The sequence below is a fragment of the Micropterus dolomieu genome, unplaced genomic scaffold (genome assembly GCF_021292245.1).
Source record: "Micropterus dolomieu isolate WLL.071019.BEF.003 ecotype Adirondacks unplaced genomic scaffold, ASM2129224v1 contig_842, whole genome shotgun sequence".
Classification (NCBI taxonomy): Eukaryota; Metazoa; Chordata; class Actinopteri; order Centrarchiformes; family Centrarchidae; genus Micropterus; species Micropterus dolomieu.
In genome coordinates, this window is record NW_025729832.1 from 1 (window position 1) to 7,249 (window position 7,249).

Sequence of the window (7,249 nt, forward strand, 5' to 3'; positions counted from 1 at the left end):
GAAAATCCACAGAAACGGACACAGGCCCGTAATAATGCAAATATACATATGGTAATACAATTTTATAAACTTAATTGTTGTCTGTTGTTTCAGCTGCAGCCAGCTCCTCAGCCGCAACACCCAGTACCAAAGATGAAGTCAGTGTGCTGTTGAAAAAAGTGCAGGATCTATTCAACCAAAAATATAGTAAGCATATTTTCAAACTCTTTTTTTACAGATGTAAAGACTTATAACCTAATATACCTCCATGAATCAATGGCATTATTATACAATTACTGAATAATTTATACCATAAAATGATGACAAAATGACATGTTTGCAACCCGTACACTGGCTACCAACAGGAGGGCAAAGTCACAATTGTCAAATTGTGTAACGTGTGCATGCATGTGTGTCCCCATGTTTTTCAGAGGAGGCTGGAGGTGTTGGAAGGCTCCCCTACCGGTCCCTGGTGAATCAAAGGGTGACCATAAATGTTGCTGGGCTGCCCAATGGTCTTACCCTCAAGAAGCCATCCTTTTATGGAAGCCATTTTAAAAGCTGCTGAGCATATTTCATTTGAAATAAGTAAGTGAAATTAACAGTGGCAGTTGTATTTCTGCATACCATTTGTGTGGGTGAAATAAGTTACCTAAAAAATAAAACAGGCCTACATGTGAGTCTTTGTATAGTGCTAGGACATTGCAAACATCCAGAAGAGCTTTATTACATTTTGTTATAGATTCTGTATGTGTCTTTGACACTTAGGGACGTGACAATATTCCTCAGTTGGAGTTTTTAACTATTTAGTGCAACACATTTTCTTTAATGTGACATGGCCCTTGGCAGTGTTTACATCTTTCACATGCTCATGAATATTAATAATTATTCATTCCAAAGTGACTTCCAATTGATATACATGTCAGAGGTCGCACGCCTCTTGAGCAACTAGAGGTTAAGTATCTTGCTTAGGGACACATAGGTAGATGTCACAGTAGGAATTGAACCCAGGCCTCCCACACAAGAGCCACGTGTCTTATCCACTGCCCCACCATCACCCGACTATTCAGTAATTAAACTGTCTGTATTCCTTCATAGATACGTAGATGTGTGATTGTGTTTTCTCCAGCAATGCAGGAATACCATTTATTTGTTACGCTCATATTACATAAGTGTTCCTTTTTTGCCTAAACATCTATCAGATGCAGCACAATGCCACCCCACTGACACAGCAGAGGGAAGTTCAGAACACATCAACGCAGAATGTAGGCTGAGCTGTTTTTTATTTTATCTTTACAGAAATATTTACTGTTAAACTGAAGAAGCATCCTTTACTAGATTTGTAACTGGTCAATCTACCTAATTACACAGCACATTTGACCACGGTACATATTATTGTACGATGGAAATAATGTGGTGAAATCACCTTTGTGTCACGGTGTAAAGTCTTCAAATCAACAGACACAGCAGATGACCTCCAGACGAAGTCGGTGGAAGAGATATTAGAGGCCATGTGTGAAAATGGTATTTCTTGTAATCGTAATACGTTTTGAATACCAGTTTTTGGTAATGCTTAAATTAAAGCTTAATTAGAACTTCTGTTCTGAGAAGTCTGCCATTGACATTTGACACAGAGAGAAAAGCTCACTTGTTTGAAAAGTACAATATATAGATATATATATTTATCGACGTGACATTAAACAGCTTTTCTAAGTTTGGTATTTTGATCACTTTACACTTTAAATTGGCTGAGATTTAGATGCAAATAATGGTTCTGTGTCTATTTCCAGTCAGTCATTTACTTTAACCGTCGACAGTATAAACAAATTTCACTAAGTTTGTATTGTAATTGATTGTATTGAGAAAGCTGTTGTTGTGTTTTGTCTTATGTACTGTAGGTGCACAGCAGATGGAAGAGGAATCCTCAGAAACAACCAGTAATGTAGCCGTGCTGATGACTGCAGATGAAGGTATCTAAACTGTGGTTATTTTTATTCAACCAGGAAGTCTCATTGAGACTAATCTCTTTTTTTAAGGGAGACCTGGCCAAGATTGTATTCAGTATAGATAAAAACAAGTAGTTTTAGACAGATTCCAATACTACAATAGGAACAGCTATGGGAACAGAGGCATAGACGAACTAAAGATCCAATTTTTTTCATTTTGGATAGAAAAGCTTTTAGAAAGATGCAATTTTAAGTCTTTCAGGAGCAGATTCAAGGCAGAAAGTGCAGAATACATAAACACCCCTTTTCCACTCTGTGGACAGACATAAGGGACCTAAAGCATAAAAACATCTTGAGACAAAGGATGTTGCCCAGTACAGTTCTTTAAAATACAAACTCCGAGCTAGCAGGGAGTCGTGCATCATAGTAATAAATATTAAACTTCAATTTCAGCTCAAGTTCAGCTCTGTACATAGTGAAATTATATTTGCTGCTCTCCTTTGAAATATTTAAAATACGGAGCTCAGAAACCTGATGAGGAGCATTTAGCTGTTTGGATTCTTTGTGCCTTAATCATTACTTCTAAATTTATGTAGATCAGAGTCTGAAAATGATTGATTCTTAGAGAGAAAATCAGAAATGGCTGAACATATCAGTCTATTTAATAATATATATGTAATATTAGTAATTAGGATAACGTTCATGATGTAGTCTGTATAAAAACTATGCAATATGAGTTTGTGTCTCAGTTAATTGTTTTTCATGTAGTCACCATAAGGGCTATGACATTTTAAACAAATACAATAAAGATTTTTGCCAAAAACAACATGATAGAGGCCCATTTCAGAAAGCAGGTTCAACAGTGAACTGGTTTATTGTCACAATACAACAGGTTGGAGAGTGAAATTGAGTTTTGTAACTCGCGACTCTGTACGCAGGATAAGCAGCTGACGATGGATGGATGGAACTCTTTAATGCTACATAGCCTACAATGCACATTAATAAAGAATCAACTCTGATCAGTTTATTTACCCTGAGATCCAGAACAGCTGATCTGAGTTTGTTTAATCAACTCAGAGTAGGTTCACTCTCAGTCAAGCGTGTGCACCACCGCTCTAAACAGGCAACATAAATTGAGCCACGATACTACGATTCACCATGGCAACAGCTAAAAAAATCATTCCTCATACTTCACACGTCTGGAGTTGGAAATCCTCAGGCAAAACATATGCAGAGTTTTTCTTCTTAAAAAGTGAATATAGTCTATTTAATTTATATTTAATCACATATTCCAGGTGAACTGGAATGAGATTTAACATAATGTTTTCATTTAGCTGCAATTCTGGATAGAACAGATGTGAAAGAAGCTAAAATTGAAATATAAGAACAAAGTAGTGATGAGATTTCTGAATTGAAAATCGGGGACCTTTCTGGGGACAGAAAACCAAAAACGGGGACGTCTGGTCAGTGGTCACCTTATTTTAGTCTGCCTAACAGACTTCATTAAAAAATGCTGATCATTTTTATTGACACGGATGGTAAAACTCTTAAATGAAGTAATGAGGAAACAGCGCTGTGTCAGAGGGAGGAGACTGAGAAACTCCAGGTTTATTGAAGAAAAAAGTTCACTCTCAGTTACCGTTGTAACTGACAGAGCTAAAGTTAGCTCGCTTTCTGAAAGGCTCTGAAACAGAAAACCAAGAGTTTACCTCATTTCAGGGTGAAACTCAAGAGTTTTCATTAAACCCGCTTTCATATATGGGCCCCAGGAACCCTTCTTTGTTGACCTGCTTGTATCTTATTATACAGCATCAGCAAGATCTGAGATGGTGGGTGTCAGTTCTGGTGAACTGATGTGCAATATCCACATTTTAATTTGGCAGCAGTTGGAAATGAAAAGCTTACTTTGAAACATTGCTTTGAATATGTCGATTTCAGCAAACTGGTTTCACCTCCAAAATATTTTAGTTTTTCCTTTGGTAGATCGAGGCAGTTTGCGCTGTGTCTGCCACATCCATTTGATGACAAGAAGAAGAACGCTACAAAGAAGTGGCGTTCATGGTCGCAGTGCACAGTGTGCCAACTGTGGTCACACACTGCATGTGGATTTAAAAGCAACATGTGTCTTCACTGCCAGTGTCAAACCTCCATGCACACACGCTGACCTTTTGCATCAGTGTTAGGAAACATGTAATGTTTACTGCTTTCCAAGGTTTAGTTTAAGTTGTTTGAGTTTTCTTACTGTGTTGACAGGCCCCACCCCCTCCCTACACACACACACACACACACACACACACACACACACACATACGTGCACACTTCCAACACTGCACAAGTATGTTTTTATTAAAAATGAAATTTATATGAATCTCGGCGCTACATATATTTTCATTCAGCCTGATTAAGATTCCTTTTATTTATTGTTGGTGTTTGTTGGCCCCGTCGATGTGGTCCCTGTTTAAACTGTGCCATGTGGGGAACTAAATAAAGTTCTACTGAACTGAGTACATGTGTTGTAAATGAAAAGCCTATTTGTTCATAAATCTCTGTTGATGTTGATATGATTAGACGCTTCACATCGGCCTGATGGATTTTTCACAGTCCTACACATGATGGTTAGAATTTCCTGTTGCATTGTCACTGGTAGGTATTTGGTAAAATGGATTTTAAGAAGATGTTTTATGTCAGAGCAGTAGTGACACTTTGTCATTCAGTTGAAGACTACAGTTTATTTTTTAAACTTTAAATGTAATAGATGCATAATTCAACAATATGATACGTTAATTATTTCTCCTTTGATTCCGAGAAATAACCATGATGGAGCTATCTGCCGTGGATTGGCTTGATTCCATTTCAAACTGCCGACCGTCGGCCGCAACTACCGAACGAACGCCACTATCTCTGTTAAGAAAAGGCGTTTCTAGCCTGTGATTGTAACATATAAAGTTGCTCTTTTCATTTTATAGTTTAAAGAATATGTACCTGAGGATATTTAATATTAAATCATAAGGTCTTCCTGAATTAATAAGGTTAATGCTGAGCCGTGCATCCAGTAAAGCACTCCAAACCCGTGTCTGACGGGCAGACAGGCTCCAGGTAAGCTTATGGCTTGTCCTCACTCAGGCTTGTCTGTGTGTTAGACACCTGGGCAAGAGGGATCATGAAATAATATTTAGCTGTTCATTCCACATTTAGTAGCCTACCGTCTGGGTGGATTTTACAGTAAATATGCTGGATTTGGCAAACATAGCTAAAGCATTCAGTTTTAGTAGAGCACTAAAGAAAATCAGCAGGGCCTACACTAGGCCTATGTGTCATGTCATGAAGAACCCAAGGCCACTGTCTTATTCATTGATGTTTTGTTTTTCTTTACCATCATAGCAGCATTAACATAAATAGACAAGCATATACAAAGTGTGTCCCCACAAAAATGCACAGAGTTTGTGTGTGAGTGACTCATTTGGTCACTATTTTCACAAAAAAAACAACAAATAAATAAAAAGTTTCTTTTTATATATTGAGCTTTCAAACTAGACCTGGGATGGCTTGCTCCTGAAATGAGAAATTTAAAACTTTGCTGTAGAGCTAAACCAATACATCGTTGGAAAGGTCTCAACCTGTAGATTACCATATATCAGGATGAAGATTCTGAATGGATCCTGCTTTGAAATACTGACCTTTGAACCTTCACCTTGGTGCATGTTTGAATGCTTATAATTCATCAACGAAAGAGACTACAGACATGAGACCAACTGTTAAAGAGAGCTCTTGATCTTAGCTGTCATGTGAGTACAGTCAACAACTGGGGGCCCAATCAAATGTGGTTAAAATTCCAAATTCCACGTTAACACGTTTTAGAAACTCCAATTCCCTTTAGCCACGCCATGCAGTTTGAGTCAAATCAGCACCACGGTTGTAGTTTTTCCTGTGTGCAAAGTTAGGGTTGTAATATAGGGTTGTAAAAACATATACCTACTGAATATATAACATATGTAGTACAGCCGAACTACTACTTACACTGAATCTAGATAATCCATGTTAAGAAAAAGTAAATATCTTGGTTTATTTCACATATTTTAGCAAAAACAGGAGTCCAAAAGGCAAACTCCGCCCACAAAACGAAGCACTTCCGTAACCTTCCGCTACCAAAAACTGACAAAAACCACTTTATTTGTCGGAATCGATGGAGAAATGATTAAAAGTGAAAGCCTTAACATGAACATATCCTATTGTTGAGTTATGAAGTTGCTGTTCTTCTGTTAAGAAATGCTAAAGATATCATTAAAATATATCTTAGGTTGACAGTGAAGAAAATACTTCCGGGCGGTTTCGGGTTTCAGCGACAGCAGCGTCAATAGCAACCACCATAGCAACGAACTAAAGAGAAAACTAAATACAAAATACATTCTCTGATCAAAGACTGTAAAAATAATACGCAAAACACATCTTAAAATATTGCACAGTGACAATTAACATTTCCAGCTTTGCAGTCTCATCCCTTGTTTTACAGCTTCCGCATGACGTCAAGGCCTGATAACAGCAGCCAATGGGAAGAGGAAAAAAAGGTGCTCGCCTACATCGGCCTCGATCAGGGAGCATTTCATGCCAAAAACACCTTTAGTAAGAACGTACGAGCACCACTGTCAGGCTGATTCTGATTGGATAGGTCATATATTAATAAGTTACTTTCTTGGTGCTAATTGATTATTAATCACACCATATTTAATTACTGCATTGTGACAGTTTCCTAGAAAACAGGACGGTGTTATTGTCTCGCTCATAGCTATGTAATCACACCTAGGCTTCCATGTTTAAGCACATCAGTAAGGCGCTCAAGTTAAGATGGGTGTAATTCCCATATAGTCTTCCATAAACAAACTGAACGCTTACTTGAACATGTAGAACTGAATCAGCTTAGTGATGTCGTCCCTTTTCCATCTACAGACAGTGTCTGGAGAACAGATAATGACATTACTACAGCTCTAATAAAGCGCTTCATTTCATGTTACTTCTTCACCGACACAGCTTACAGGATACTCTACTGTACATGGAAAAGTACGTGTAACGGATTTGCAATATCCTTTGTTGATTATATGTGTGACCTTTGTACAATATTCCAAGACGTTCAAGCATTCACTTCAGTTTACTTACTTATTGACTTTGGTTTTTCTTGGGCTAGCTCCAGCTTCCTTTTCTTCCATCTCTCCATGTCTCGCTCTGAGACAAACACTAGACAATAAAAATAAACTGTCAGTGCTACATACTCTGTGCAAAGGGCGCTTGTAAATGTTCACAGCTATTGTTACCTGCATGTGCATGACTTA

At 37.9% G+C, this 7,249-nt stretch overlaps 1 long non-coding RNA gene across 2 annotated transcripts; it reads left to right on the forward strand.

Moving 5' to 3' along the window:
- The first annotated feature begins 87 nt into the window (after positions 1–87).
- On the forward strand, positions 88–4,698 carry LOC123964151. 2 transcript variants are annotated; one of them, XR_006823351.1, is made up of 5 exons: positions 88–186; positions 411–567; positions 1,182–1,244; positions 1,878–1,949; positions 3,909–4,698. It is a non-coding gene; the product is annotated as an uncharacterized LOC123964151 (long non-coding RNA). The 2 variants fall into 2 exon arrangements; XR_006823350.1 differs by having other exon boundaries at positions 1,878–4,698.
- The last annotated feature ends 2,551 nt before the right edge of the window (positions 4,699–7,249 follow it).